Source organism: Pipra filicauda, unplaced genomic scaffold (assembly GCF_003945595.2).
Source record: "Pipra filicauda isolate LSUMZ 115617 unplaced genomic scaffold, ASM394559v2 scaffold72_size3293161_pilon, whole genome shotgun sequence".
Classification (NCBI taxonomy): Eukaryota; Metazoa; Chordata; class Aves; order Passeriformes; family Pipridae; genus Pipra; species Pipra filicauda.
The window spans coordinates 424,663-438,012 of record NW_024104898.1 but is presented as its reverse complement, the minus strand read 5'-3'; positions in this window follow the sequence as shown (position 1 = coordinate 438,012).

Genomic DNA, 13,350 nt, shown 5'->3' with positions numbered 1-13,350 from the left:
TCTATGAGTCTCTTATTGATAGAAATGGCCATATGTGCGGGCAACAGTTTATTATAGAAGTCAGTGGATGAACAGACCATGGGTAAAGTGAGACTGGACAAGTGAGGTTAGGGAGATGAAGGCTTGAAACTACAAATGCCAGTAATGTTCTTTGAAAAGGCAACTCATAAAGAATGGGCAAAGGCAGATTCAGAAAAAGTAAAAATTTTAGAAAAATTTTTCTCAGAAGTTATTCTGGGATTGATGCGGATCAAGCTGTTTACTATTTACATACTTCTTTAAAAAGACTAAAAGAAAACACTGGAGTATGCTCTTGGGGTTATAAAACTTTCAACAGGCTCCTCTGTTGCAGTGCAATTTTATGTTTCCAAATTTAGTCATTTTAGCAACTATGAGCTCAGAAAGTTGCTACTGTACTCAACTGAAGATCAGAAGTTGGCAACGTATTATTCCAGATGGCTTTTAGACAGATCCAGGATGCCCAGATAAGAACTGAAAAGTGTTTGGTGAACATATGGGCAAGTGAATGGCTTGTAGATTTTGTGATACATTGATGGCATCACACTTCTGGCAAAACACAAACTACTTGTTCCTATTTATAAGAAATGAAAGCCTTGATAAGTGTTTGTCTTGGATTACAGTGCACCAAAGAATTTCCTAGTAACATCTATGGCAGAGGTAGAACAAATGCTAGAACTTAGAGATAAAAACATAAAACTAAGAAACCCCACAGCTGGAGTGCTAGAGCTGGAACTTGGCTGGGACATGCAGCTGTAGTGATAATCATATATATTTTTAAGGGCTGCAACTCAACGTCTTAGTCAGTGTTACAATTTGGTCTTCAAGTGCAATTCGAAGTGCTGTTTCAAACTACCCTGTCTTCCATCCTCCAGGAACAAGTCAAAACTTGACATTAAAGGAAGATGTTAATTCTGGGTCTGAGGGTAGTCAAAGAGAGCTGAGAGCCAATACCTGAGCAGGTGGCCTGTGGTAGTAACAGATTTTAGCTCCTATTCCCTTCCCATTCAGTGTTTTGCACATGGCACACGTATCTTTTGCTGGTTCTGGCATAATATGCTCTGTATGCAAATGCAGAGTAGCAAAGCCCAGAATAAGATTTAGGAAGGGTAAAACATGCCTCCCACATGCACATGCAAAGGACAGGATTTTTCCACATGTATCAACAAACTTGTCCAAGAACTACAATGAAAGGAATGTAGCTTCCTGTTAATAAAGCCAAAAACTCATGGGAAGGAGTATTTATAAATAATCCAGTGCTGATACTCCTACCTTCAGTTTGCCTGGGGACATCTGTGCACCCGGAGAACGCATAGGCAGAAGGAAAAGAACTCCTAGCCAGTCCTTGCCCCATGCCAGGGCTCAGCCAGCCCAGAGTCTCCTCCTGATGGGTAGGGTCCTACAGCTCAGTAAGCAAATCATATTACTGTACCAGTGAAGTAACTGTGCTAGTAACTGTATTCTGTGTCACTTCCACTCTGTTTGAAATGTCAAATAGTGGATGACTCTCCATAGGAAATGAGAACAACCAAGCATCCGTTTACCTGTTTGCAGACATACAGCAAAGTCCAAATTTCTGGGTAATTCAACTATACTGTCTTGTGCCAGGAACCTGAACACTGTTTAATGATGCAGGGTAATTACAGCTATGTAATGTGACAGCTGCATGTTGTTGTAGATCAACAGGATGTAGGAGCACTTGGAACAGTTTTCTAGTAAACAGCATCAATAAGAGGGTGGTTGAGAGAGATTCTACTGGGAGAGCATGAAGAACATTGCCTTTGGGAAGAAAGCAAAGTTGGAAATTTCTACTTTGAGTGATCAGTAACGGGTCAAGGCTGGACTCCTTGTAAAGTATTCTATAATGTTTACTAGATGGAATTCAATAAACTAGTAATTGCTAGTTAAAACTAGCAATTTTTTTGTTCAATACAGAAATATATCCTTCTCTTAGTCTGCAGATCTGCATCTCAGCGTTCAACAGGCTCACATGCCCTCCTTCTCCAAGACAAAGGAGCCCATGGGAATGCCATCTGGGGCTCTGCAGGGTGAGGGAAGTCAATAAAATGTGCACATAATGCCCACTTCAATCAACACTGATATCAAGTGCGATTTCATGAAGTTGAAGAATATTCAATAGCATTGCTTATTTATGTTTTAATGAACAAATTATTTTACTCCAGAGGACTGTTCATAGTCACCAAGAAAACTGAGTTTCTTACAGTCATTGCAATTGTGCTGTAATAGATAATTTAGTCACAATGCACAATGATAACAAATATCTCTCCTGCATATGGCATATACAATAGTACTATAAAATAATTTACTTAATGGAAGTTTTGTCTCACCTGCAATTGTTTCATTTTTTAGGACAATATTTTTGGGAACAGAGGGGAAGTCAGAAGGCATCATCCATTTAAAATGAAGAGTACAGATTATTATACTTGAATATACTTGAATAATTGCAGTACTAACAATAGGGTACAGGGCACGAGTGTTCAGTAAAATACTGCTTGTAACTTCTAGAACAGATATTTGAGCCTGCTTCAGTCTGATGATATGTGAAAGTTATAGGAGGCTTACTTAAACTGAGCCTTTAGGTCTGGCTGAAGCATTCAAACCTATCCTTAAAAACCACCAAGTCATCTGAAACTTTTGCTTAAGCATTCAAGCACACCATCCAAGGTGCAGCTAGGGCTCACTGACACTAGTGCATCTTAACAACTGGTTAAAGTAACTTTAAAGAATTCTGAATTTAGAGAATGTTTTGTTTTGCTTTTATTTCCTAGCGACTTGTAAAAACTTGGCTTTTGGCCTTGCTTTTTACTATGCTTCATTAGCTATGAATCAGAACTTTAAGTCTCAAAGGGATGACAATCCAGCATTTACTAAGCTAAAATCAAGTCAAATTATTATCCTAGAAAAAATGCAGTCAAACTACTGTGCAGTGTTTGACAACTTTATTGGAAAGTCCAAAAGTACTTATTCAAAAAAGTACTATGTAAATCATAAGACGCAAAAACATTTCATGTTGATTATACGGTCCAACTGAGCATTTTCAAGAATACAATTTTTCATTTTATTATATCTCTAGAGAACTTGAAATATGCATAATACTGGGATATGCATAATACTGCCCTGCTGGGATGGGTAAGTAAACAAATGCTGGCAGCCTAAGTTGTTAATTATTTTTCTTGTTATAGTAGGGTAATTACAATTCTTGCTAAGGGTGAAGAATGAAAGACTTTGGGAGGTATTCAGTAGATTTTAATACTAAAGTAAGAGCATGTGAGTAAGTTTTAATGATGTCGGATAGATTCAACTTCAAAGAGTGGGCATACTGAGGTCATTTAATTAAAAACGTACAGAGTACGTGGATAGAATATGCTCTTGACTGGTTATTAGCCAAGAATATGCTCTTGATGGCTATTAGCCAAGGTAACATGCATATGGCCAGTTTGCAAACCTATACCAAAATGCTAATGGTTGAAAACTTCAGTCAGAAAGACACTATTTTTTCTTGGTGAAGAGAAGATCATCTGTCAACCCTTGGCTACTTCTAGGCATATCCTAGTTTTATCTGAGAAAATAAGTTCTCATATGGTGCATGTATTTCAAATGCAGACTGGAGAGCTGAAAGCCACTTAAAAGGCTGCCTTTCCTGACACAGCAAACAGAGAAACCTGAGCAGTTGCAGTTTGGCTAGGAATATCACTGGTAAGATACTCTGATAAAGACTGCGAGGGTTGAACATAAACTGCAAACCAGAAGGGTACAGACAAGTTTTCCAGCTGTGACATCTATATCTCTTTATTTTACCTAAAAGCACTGTCCTAGCTACAGCAGACATCCACTGAATCCTAAGCAGATGCTCTGACTTGCTCTCTTTTCTTCCAAAAGTTTGGCTTTTAAAAAGTGCTTTTGGACAAGGACTTTTATGGGCAAAATCACAATTCAGCCCCTCAAAGGGCTGTTTTCTGTTTCTGCCTGAGCAGTATGGTGGAGTCAGCATCCTACGGAGCACCTGGATAGAGCAGGGGCAAGCTGAAGGCTATTAGCAAGAGGGACATGACACAACTCTGTAAAGACAGGGATTATGCAGCGGTGCCCACAGCAGTAACTAGAGAAAATGGATTTCTATTAAGAAAAGGAAAAGGCCGGGAGAATGAGATGCTATGGGAGACGAGTGCTTTCAGCAAGATATCTCTCCTGTTCAGAGACAGGGAGCAGTTAGACTCATTGGAGGAGTAGTAGAGAAGTACTGTGAGAAGAAATGCAGGGGCAGCCTCAAAGGTTGTCTTGTCAATGTAGCAACTGATGGTTTCAAGTATGCAAGGCAGAAGACTGGAGTGTAATACCACCTGTTTAAGAATGAATGCAGCTTCTCCTGCTGATCAGACCTGTAGCTGGATTAGAAAATTTTGCGTGCCCCTGTCTCTCACTTGCATGGCTGCCATGCAAAGAACACGGTGCTTGGCTGACCCTGGGCTGATGCACAAGCATCCAGAAGAGCTAAAAGTTGAGTTCTATCAGATGGTGGCTTGGAGTCACACAAGCTCTTAGAATAGATATAAACCAGGGAAGAGCAAAACAAAAATATATCTGTGAAATGTTCATCAACAAACACGTCAGATCAGATTATGATTATCCAGAGAAGGGCTGGTACATCAGACAGCAGCTCGGCTTTCTGAGGAGGGCGGCTTGTTGCATGTGGGGTATTTGGCGGCCTTCTTTGTGGGAGACAACAAAAATTGCCCAGAAGAAAATATGATGAAGGGCTATTTTCAAAGAGCTCAGCTGACTCCTCAGAAGTTATTTGTGGCTATGATTTCTCCCATAAGTAATACGGCATTTTTCTGTTTCAACAAAAACGTATGTTGTGTGTCTGCATGTGGTGAACTGCAGATGTGCTGGAGAGGAGGAAAAATTCATTTCAACCTTGCATGTTGAAACACTTCATGCAGTGTGAACTTATTTTCTCTTTAAACTAAATATATGTTTGTGTACATTAAAAAAGTGCTGATTTTAACTGTTTTTGTTTCGGATCTGGGAACCCAAAGGGCAGTCATCTGAACAAATTTTTGCTTTTACTGAGCTATTATTACACCTTAGAGACTTGACCAGTTCCAGTGGTGAATTTGAAGGTAATTTGACAAGACATGTGGAATCTAAGGTAGAAGAAGTGTCGATAGAGGGTCATTTTCTTGCAGCAAAAAAAGATTAAGAGTGTAAACCAACCTGAAATGATGACTCAGCAACAAGGTTCCACAAAAATTTCTTTCCAAACATTGTGGCATCTGTTAATGCCAGGAAACCTGACAAAAGTTAAAGAATGTGATTGAGATGTTCAAAGTAAGACCCTGAATTCTACTTCAAGCACTGGTGATGACATTTCCTGGTATGTCCATGCAGGAAAAGAATAGTTCCATTGTTATAACAGTAGGACTACCTTGCCAGCAAAATCCAGTAGCATGTGTGACAATAATAATGAAGACTCAAAAGTCCAACATATTAGCACATGTCAGCAACTACACTAAAAACTCTGCAAGAATCCTGGCCATGCATTTTGCTTTCTAGCATGTCCCAAAGGCCAGGTCACCAAATCTTCTTGGCTTTCTTCTGTCCTTGCTTGCTGATGCTGATGCAGCACAACCTGCAAACACACTCCCTCATTTTGCTGTGATACTAGTATCACAGTGAGAATATTTAGATCCATAAATGTAGATATCTAAAATAAGGAAATTGATTTGCATTTCATTTTGATGGTTATCTGAACTGACTGTCATACTCTGGAAAGTGAATCACGGGTGCTCGTTTTGGCGGCTGGCTGCTGCTCACTCCCATACGCTTTCCCAGCATCTCTCTCTGTCTCAGAGCACACACTCTGTCGTTGCTGGGTGGCCAGTGATGTTGGTAAATGAAAGGAGCATTTTAGACTGAGTACACAGAGATGAGGAGGTGTAATGCAAATGGGTAATTCAGAAGTAAAAACTAGGTAGTTGTTCTAAAGTAATAGTTAAGATTTATCATCTGTAAAATTCTCTCACCACATCTAAACCAAGGAATGTTTTGGAACACCTGCACTTTGCTGTTGGAAGCTCATTTGAGCTGGAAAATTCTTCCTCCAGAGGCAATTTATTACCCATGTAACGGATGCTATTCTGTTGAATATGTGGCACATTGAGGTTTGGCTACCAGTTTCACTCTTTCAACGCAAAGTGAAAATATGGAGATTGTGGGTTTGGAAGAATTTCTTTTATTGATGTGAAAAGCTGAGAATTTAACTTGGAAATTCTTTGATTAATTCCTGATTCTGTTTATGCAGGGAAATGACTGTTAATATTGGAAATTAGGTTCAAATACATTCAATAACAAGCTCCCTTCTTCAGAAACAGCTCTTATTTCACCTTTTGGTGGGTCACCATTCCCTGAACAAAAAGTCTATCTTTCAATAGGCTGTTATCAAGATTTTATATATTTTAAAAAATGATAAAGTTATACACTTTACAAATGGGAAAAATGAAGGTCTGAGAGGCAAAAAGGGAACATTTTACCTGTCTGATGTGGTTTTAAACTGTTGAGAGCAATTAAGAAGCCAACAACTCTGAAAAAAACCTGTGCACCCTGAATCAGATTAAATCACTTGATTTTTCTATGAATGACGTACAATATATTTCCACAGTTTTAGAACACACTTCTCTGGAGTGTGTGCCTACCAATCTGACTGATGTACAAGATTAGAGAAACTCTAAAACTAGAAATCTAATCACTTCTTATTTCCTTCCTAAATCTTTATTTGAAAAAGTATTTTTGTTTCCTTTTGTATTTTAATTTCAGTAAGCACAGGAAGACAGGTATAACTTTGTTCATTTTGTGTATAGAACTGCTAAGGAATTACCACACTAGACTACTCACATCCATCTGGTATCTGATTATTCAAAAACATATACAAGAAATTGTGAAATGGCTAATCACAAAGTGAAACGCACTCATGTGAAACAGCTGTGGAGCTGTCATTGGTCTTTTAATTCCAAACGTTTCAAAGTGATCAGAATTTTACATTCATTTTTCTAGTTCACTTCAAAATGACATTGACAAGAATGCTGCTGTTATACAGTCCACAGTGGTTTGACCATGTAATTATAGCAGTTTTAATATTGTTCTTAGTTTTGAACAGCTTGTGAATCTTTTTCATTTAAAGTGAAATATAAGGTCTGCTTTGTTTTAACTGCAAATTAATAGAAATTTGTAAACAAAACCAGCTAAAAGTAGATCAGTTTGATACTTCCCTGGTGTGGATAGCTGTAGCTCAAATAAGTTTTTTCTTCAGGCCAATCCCCTATCAGTCCTAAAGGAAGGACTAGATTTATGTGTTCTCTCCTTACCTTCTCCTTTGTACATTCATATTTGGAATAATGTCTTTGCAAATGTTCTAGGGAAGTGCCAGATCTGCAAAGACAAAGAACAGGTATTGCTATTTTTGCTGTGAAGCTTAAGTTTATACAATGGAGAATGACAGGCTGCTTGTGCAAGTGCAGCAGTATAAGTAAACAAAGTGGAAGGAAATATCTCAGAAGCTGACATCAGCAGATAAACTTAGCCATAAAAGGTGTAGAGAACAATTTATGGGCTCTTTGTGTTAAGGGTTGAGGTAGGAATTGCTGTAGTCATACAGTTTGTTGCTATTGAAATAAAAATAATAATACTACCACACAGTTCTGATCAAATCCATTACTTTAAGGTAGTTATTAAGGCCAGTGCTTAAAAACTATTAGCCCAAAGGGCAGGTATGTGGTGACATGGAAGTGGTTTATCGGAATTGTATCATTCTGTAAACAAAGTTGTGTATCTCAGATTTCACAACGACTCTTTTGGATGTGACCTTTCGACTAAAGCATAAACTCTGTTAGTACAGAAGAGACAAGTTGCACTTCAAGAACTGTTTATTAAACAAATATAAAATCAGAACTCTAGTTTTTTCTTTCTTTCTTTCTTCCTTTCTTTCTTTCCTTCTTTTTCATTTTTTTCTCATTTAATGCTGTATTTATAATGTTACTTTCATGTTGACTATATGTATCCTTGCATCATTCATATTTGAATTATTAAGGGTCCTTTTCCAAGCCTTATTGTCAAAGCAACTGCAAACTGCAAAAGTTGTGTTTCCTTCCAGCTAAGGTAACTGCTCCATTCTTGTCAGTGGGGCTCCTTAATCACTGGCTTCCAAAAACTTCAGTCTGCAGATAATAAAAAGAGAGAGAGAGCATGTTATAAACAGCAGAGTTCCCCCTTCCATGCAAGGCTACATCTGTTTCCTGATTTAGACAGGAGTGAGGAGAATTGAGTCTATCTGGATTTTTCTCTTCCACCCTCCAGTTCTTATTTTAGTTTCTTTCATCAGCTGAGCAATTGAAAACACTCTTCTTCCAGGCTCTCAGCATGGACAACAGGAGGTATGAGAGTCATAACACATGATAGTGTCAATTAAATCTCTATCCTGTATCATTACCATATCCATCTGTAAGATGTTCTTTCCCTCCTGGCTGTGGGTTCAAAAGAAAGGTCTTGCTGCATGGAGCTGCTGGCACAAAGTAGCTTCAAGGCCCCAGTCCTCATCTGGGGATAGTGACTGGAGTCACCCTGCCATGGGGAACACCTCCTCATGCCTGAGGTGGACAGTGAGTGACTTTGGGGGTTTTTTTCCACTCAGCATTGCTTTCTGTGTTGTCATTCAATTCTGCTTTCCTACTCCCCCCATTAGGGCTGCCTTTGCACTCCTAATCCATTTGCACACTCTTTCGAGTGGAGGTGGAATTACTTCTACTTCCACCACTAGTCTCGATGGGTACAGAGCACTCCTCCAGGCACCAGCAATTCTCTCAAGGTTTGAACACACAGTAAATACTGTACATTTGGGTTAGTTTGGAATCAATATACAAAATGGCTAAATAATTATCCCAGGTCACCAAAGAAATTGATGGCACAGTGGGGGCTTAAACCCCCAATCCCCACATCTTAGATTGCTTCTATAATCTACATAGTTATTTCCCCCTCTTCTGTGTTCACATTACTGCTGGAAAGGAAGTGGTTCTGGGGCGCTCTTCTGCCTTACTCATGTAATGGGTGCTGCTGCCCTACAACCTCGCCGTTGCCTCATGTACCCCCATGCAGGGCAGAGCCTTACCTTAAATAAACTTCTTGGCATTTAGTGATTAAATCTCTCTGATCATCTTACAGTATGCTTGTGCAACAACATAGAAGTTGGTACGCATTTTTTTCTCTTATGAGCTTACCTCCAGGAAGATGAGAAACCACAAGGAATCTGAGTGCTTTGAACATAGGCTTTGCATGGAATTCCTACCATCCACCCCGATAAATGCTTGGAATCAAAGCTATTTTCAGATGTCCCCAAAGAATATTTTCATCAATTTGCTGAGATCATGACTAATAGCTTTATTAATGAGAAATGTTTCTGATTGCCTGTTCAGCAGCAAAAAAAAATATGAGGGCACATATTTTTTGGCCAGATCTTTCAGACATTTTTTCCTCACCTTCAGACTTTCCTCTGGCACACATGAATGAATTAACTGTGCAGCCCTCTGCCATTGCCAAGATCCTTCGTATCCTGCTTTATAGATGAAAGGATGAGGAATCTATGGATCTGCTTTGCATCTCTCACTGCAGGCAAAGTCCCCTTTATCACCAAGAAACACACCATGGCTCAGTTAAGATTTTAGGTACAGACTTGCTGTGTTCAGCGCAGGTCAGAGCTCGGCAGGCAGTTGCCAGCTGGCTCTAAACCTCATGATCGCTCGAGGCAGACAAGCAGTATTTCAGTCTTGAACATTAAGCTACTGTGACACTGGCATGTGTGCTTCTTTGTGGTGTCCCTATTACCAAACTAGTAAACACAATTCTAAGTCTTAGGTCTTGAGCTGGATTTTGAATTCCCCAGCTAAACACCACACTTGCAAAAGTGTTGAACTAGTCTGGCCAGAAGGGTGAAGGTTAGTATTTTCAACAGGTTTTGGAAATCACGTAATTCAGAAGCATCTGTATTTTCTATACACTTTTCAAAATTAGGGCCAAGGTCTTATTTTGAGAAAGTAATATTTGATCCACTATAAAGTTAGTGGCACACAGAACATTTAATACTGAAAAGGGGCTGGGCTGAAGACTTCTTAATACTTCAAGTACTTAATTTCTATATGGCAGAGACAAAGTGAGGGCCTGTTTCTACCCCTGCTTCTCTATCAGGTGTCTATTTGCTTCCAATATGATGACTTTGATCTGTAAGCTCTCTTTATTAAAAATAAATAAGGATAACAACCTAATCCACTACTAGCAGTGTATTAACAATGTTTTAGACTTAAGAGTATGAACTTTCAGACACAATTCAGGTGTGACTACAACCCATGCAGCACCAATATTTTTCATCTTGTACATTATGTATGAGAGACCATCATGGTGGTCTTACTTGGAGCTCACATTAACAAGGAAAGTGCTTTTAAAAACTTTTGTAAGCGTCTCCATACTTTTCTATGGATACCCCTTTAAAATTACTGTTTTATTGCAACCTCGTTGCTGAAAACAGCTTTCCTCTTTCCTTTGCTCTTAATGCACAGGATAACTCAGAAGTAGAAAAGATGGTAGCTGCTTTTAAAATACCTAGCATTTGAAACTGGAGATAAAAAACATATACGGCAACTCTGGCATTACAACACCTCACAAAGAGGTAACATAAGGTGACACTCAGCTTTGAAAGTAGCTGAATTCTAAGGCTGTAGCTGAAGTCTGTGGGAAGAGTCAAATTGTTATTTAACAATTTCTCAGTGATGGACACTGTGCTGTTTCCTGTCCGACAGCTTCCACCTGATCCTTTACCTGTCTCACATATTTACGAGATTATCTAAAGGCAAATTTCATGAAAAAAAGTGGAAAAGAGTTTTATTTTGCTTTATTTTATTTTAAAGCGGCTTCTGAATGGCCTTGCTGAAATTGGAATAAACCTGGCTGACTTTTATGTAAGCGTCCAGACAGTTTATTTTCAGTATAATAGTTTAAAATAAAATCTGTAAGATAGTTTGACTGAAAGGGTAGGCTCTTGGCTGTTCTGCTGTAAGGGTTGTTCTTGACTATATAATCTCTGCTAAATTCAGCAGAGATGGTTCTGTGATTACTGAACTAGTGGGTTTCAAGACCCCAAAACTTGTTTACATTGAGAAGAAATGTTTTAGCAGAAGAGATTTTTACCTACTCTTTTAAAAATACTTCTTCTCAGAGCAGCAGAAAAAGGGATGTGTTGCTCAGCAAGTTACAAAGCATTATTTTCTCTGCTATTTTTTCATCTCTGGCTCTACATGCAACTTCAGTGGGTGCAGACTCCAGCCTTAATGGTCAAGGTCCACTTCCTTACTGCTGAAGAATCTGCCCCTACCAGCACTCCATTACATTGAGCAGGAAATAAAATATCCTAAAAGGTGCCCCAGCATAAGGGAATGGGAGAGCAAGTGTAAATAAAGCAGAGGCTGGGCAGACCAACAAGAAATGTTTAACATTCCATGCTCTCCACAAAGGGCAGGTCAAGGAAAGGGAATGAGTGGTTGGGATGAAGCACATGCCACGGATATTTTTCAAGTACTGTTCTGCAGAGTATATCCAGTCACATAAACATCCACAACAAACAGAACAGCCTTGTTCTTGAACATGACAGACATCCTGAGATCCCTCTATATACACAGGAGATGGGTCTTACTATGCAGGGAAGCCACAGCTGCTGAATTCACAGCACTGTATTTGAATTCATAGGCACAAATAATATTGAAAATGCCAGGCAATCTTGGATATGACCAGTTGAACAATTGCTTGCTCATGCCCAAGTCAAACCAATGTATTGTCAAGTTATCTGTGCACTGAATGACTCTGGGCAGGTAAGAGGTGGCAGAAGTGAACTTGTCAAAAGTTGTATCTCAAGGTTTGGGGGAAAGCTAAAAAAAACCCTTTACAACAAATGAAAGCTCCAGATGTAGTAGGCAATACTTCTTACTCTTTCCTATTCTCAGATGCAATCAAAATTAATTGCATGAAAATCAGAGTTATTAACCCTATCTTTTAATTTATATAGACTGGATCTTTTAATTTATGTGGACTGGAAACAATGGGTTTGATTCCATTTACAGCTCAAATCACTCAAGGCTTTGAATTTATGAAGCTGCAATAATGTAAAAGTGGTAGGAGACAAAAATTATGTTTACTTTTTGCTTCCATTGAAACTTAATCCATACGATGTTTTATAGCAGTTTGGTCTTCACAAAGCTGCAAAACATTCAGCAGAGGTAAAACATATCTATGAACTAAACCTTCCTCCCTCATGAATCAGTGACTACTCCAATCTGAGAATAGTCATGCAGACATACAGAAGCAAGCGCATGTCACTGAAATAGCCACACAATAGGGAAAACATAAGCACTCTGCAAACAATGGTATGGAAAAGAGTACTGTCAAGGTCACAGATACCCATGAGGAAGATATATGCCCACTTGCTTATCTGGAGACTATTTTGTTAACCAGGACAGGACCACCAATGGCTTCTTGAAGGGGCAGAAGTCCTCCACAAGCATCCCATGAGTTCACACCATGCTCCAGCTGATGCAAAGATTCAGCAGTGACCAACAGGTTGCATTGGTTGGCAAAACCTATTGTTTATTGGGAAGGAGGGAGAGGTAACTGCACCGGCACTCCAAATCTCTACTCTTAGGGATTACAAAGGAACAGAAGGAACAGAATAGTTTTCTTAATTCCACTTTGAAAGACTTGAACATATCCCAGGTTAGCATTAACAGTTCTCTAGAAAAGCATATGGTTTTTGATGCCATGCTTAAAACTACTTCTGCCTTACTGCAGAAGAATGACATAGCTCTACTACCTGGGCCAGGCACTGTAACCATTTTCCCTTTTTTTTCTTTTTTTTGTATTGGTTAATAGTTAGTAGCTATTTTGCCTCCTGTGCAGTTTGAAACCCCTTACTGGGTAGTTTGCTTGGTGATCCAGAGAAAGGTATGCTTCCAGGAACTTAAGACTTTAGCAGACATGCGATTTTAATTTTTTTTTTTTTTAAGATGGCAGGGTTCAGAAATCGAGCCAGAGTTCATGAACCTATTCTTCCTGTAATTGAAACCCATGTTTTACTCAGGGTTGATTCAATTTTTAAAATAAATGTTTTCCTAGTTACAGGGAAAGTCAATTCTATGTATAAGGGGTAGAATAACACCCTTCCAAAATCCATGTGTCATAGGTGGGTGGCCTATATACAGGATATGCATGCACAAAAAGTCT